Below are 2,409 nucleotides of genomic sequence, written 5' to 3' on the forward strand. Positions count from 1 at the left end.
CACAGCTAAGCTGCAGCAATCTTTGAGGAGGCCTAAAGGGAAAGCACAGTCGCACAGTCACTCCACAAACACAAACAAGGAAAGGAAGGGGAACACACACACACAGACGCAACTTTCCAGAAGGGAAGGACAACACAGTGCAGCCAGTCCCTGGGAATAAACCCACACCCACGAGCAACAGACAAGAGCCTGGGACCCATCCCCGGGCGGCACGGAGGCCACAGACCTCAACGCGCCAAGGGGCTACTCAAGTAAGGACAAAGGCCTAATGCCGCGACACGCACCCCGAGTACAGGGCCGGCGCATTGACAGGCCACCAGCAGGCAACAGCACTGAGGGGCCGGAGGAGGAGGGGCAGGGAAAGGCACTACCCTGCTTACAGGGTGGCCCTGGGGTCCAGCGAGCTCCATTTCCCACTCGGGTGCGGAGAGGTGGCTCTCGCCCTCCGTACAGGGGGCCACGCTCCCAGGCAGCCAAGGAGCAGCAAGGCAAAAGGCCAACTACAGCAAAGACCCGAGCCCTGCTTACAGGGAGGTCGCCCAGCACAAAGCCGGGCCTGGGTCACCCCAAGGGGCCGGCAACGCTCAATGCCAATTTGACTATGCCCCTGCTAGCAGGGAGGTGCTTTGCCCAGGGTGCCTCTCTCTTTCCCCCCCGCATCTGCAGGCTTCTGCTTCCTCTTCATCCTCGCTCCTGCCTCGCGGTTCTCCACTCCGCTTCTTCTATCTTCGGCAGCAGATCCTGAAACACGAGGCACGACACCATTAGACCGCAGCAGCAGCAGCTAACCCTCCACCTGAAGGAAGCGGGAAGCCCAGCGTCCCAAAGGAACGCGGCACACAGCCACCCAGCCACCCAGCCACCGAGGAAGATCCTGCATCCCCCCCTCCCCGTCCTTTGCAGCCAGATCTACTTAGAGCAGCTTTTCTCACCTCAGTGGCGCACTGCGGAGGCTCCAGCCGGCGCTGCAGGGGATCGCGGAGGCGGGCAGACTGGGCAAATGGAGCTGGGCACACTAAAAGCAGCGGCAAAGGAGTCTGCTTCCCTGCTTACAGGGGACCCCCAGCCACTGTCTCCATGGCAAAGGACCTGGGTCTGCGGGGCACAGCCACTCCCTGAGTTACAGGGCAGCCCCCAGCCCTAAGGCCGCGGGAGGCTCCTTCTCTCCCAGTCGGGGGCACCTTTGCCCGCACCCCGCTAACAGGGCGGTCACCCCACACGGGCTGCCAGCAGAGCATAGAGGCTCGCACGCCCAGACCCTGATTACAGGCGGGCCGACAACACCCCTGGAGCCACAGAGCTCGGTTTCCCCCCCAGCAGCAGGAACAACTCTGAGCCGCCAGGCAGCGGGGCAACACGGCCAAAGGCCGCGGTCAGGATGCCAGCCCCAAATCCAGGGAGGGTGCAAGCCCAGCCCCACATCTCGCGGCCCCGTGCCTCTGAAAGGCCGGGGCCACATTCCCGCCTGAGTACAGGGGGTCTCTCAGAACTCAGCTCACCAAGCACAGGGGGCACGCACAGCCCTGCCTACAGGACGGCGCCCCACGCCTCACCATCTCCAAGAAGCCCCACGGAGCACGCAGCTCCCGCCAACGCCTGAGCTACAGGCTGGCCCGCCCGGCAGCACAACATCAGCACGTCTTTGGGAGCCCAGGGAGCAACCTCAACCCACCGAGCGGGGAGGTCAGCCCACACACAAGCAGCACCTCAACCTGCACCCTCTGACGGGACAGGGAGGGGTCATTCCCACCAGCTGGATGGCTAAAGCAGCCGGCTGCACCGCTGCAGCATCCCCAGCCCTGATTACAGGCGGGGTAGGGGGGACGGGCTGCTCGGGGAACAGAGGGCTCCACACCATTTGGCAGGCATACAAGTACAGGACTGGCATATTGACAGGCCACCAGCAGGCAACAGCACTGAGGGGCCGGAGGAGGAGGGGCAGGGAAAGGCACTACCCTGCTTACAGGGTGGCCCTGGGGTCCAGCGAGCTCCATTTCCCACTCGGGTGCGGAGAGGTGGCTCTCGCCCTCCGTACAGGGGGCCACGCTCCCCAGGCAGCCAAAGGAGCAGCAAGGCAAAAGGCCAACTACAGCAAAGACCCGAGCCCTGCTTACAGGGAGGTCGCCCAGCACAAAGCCGGCCTGGTCACCCAAGGGGCCGGCAACGCTCAATGCCAATTTGACTATGCCCCTGCTAGCAGGGAGGTGCTTTGCCCAGGGTGCCTCTCTCTTTCCCCCCCGCATCTGCAGGCTTCTGCTTCCTCTTCATCCTCGCTCCTGCCTCGCGGTTCTCCACTCCGCTTCTTCTATCTTCGGCAGCAGATCCTGAAACACGAGGCACGACACCATTAGACTGCAGCAGCAGCAGCTAACCCTCCACCTGAAGGAAGCGGGAAGCCCAGCGTCCCAA

At 63.5% G+C, this 2,409-nt stretch overlaps 1 long non-coding RNA gene across 2 annotated transcripts in view; it reads right to left on the reverse strand.

Moving 5' to 3' along the window:
- The window catches only part of LOC104909691, a 4,655-nt gene that overhangs the window by 1,843 nt on the left and 403 nt on the right, over positions 1–2,409 (reverse strand). The window contains exons 2-3 of one of the 2 annotated variants that reach the window (XR_792523.2): positions 933–2,324; positions 571–741 (exon numbers count right to left, since the gene is read on the reverse strand). The exons of the other annotated variant lie outside the window; for it this stretch is intronic. This is a non-coding gene — a long non-coding RNA (uncharacterized LOC104909691). Of the gene's footprint in view, positions 1–570; positions 742–932; positions 2,325–2,409 lie in introns of those variants that run through there. 2 annotated transcript variants of the gene reach the window in all.

The sequence above is a fragment of the Meleagris gallopavo genome, chromosome 2, assembly GCF_000146605.3.
Source record: "Meleagris gallopavo isolate NT-WF06-2002-E0010 breed Aviagen turkey brand Nicholas breeding stock chromosome 2, Turkey_5.1, whole genome shotgun sequence".
Classification (NCBI taxonomy): domain Eukaryota; kingdom Metazoa; phylum Chordata; class Aves; order Galliformes; family Phasianidae; genus Meleagris; species Meleagris gallopavo.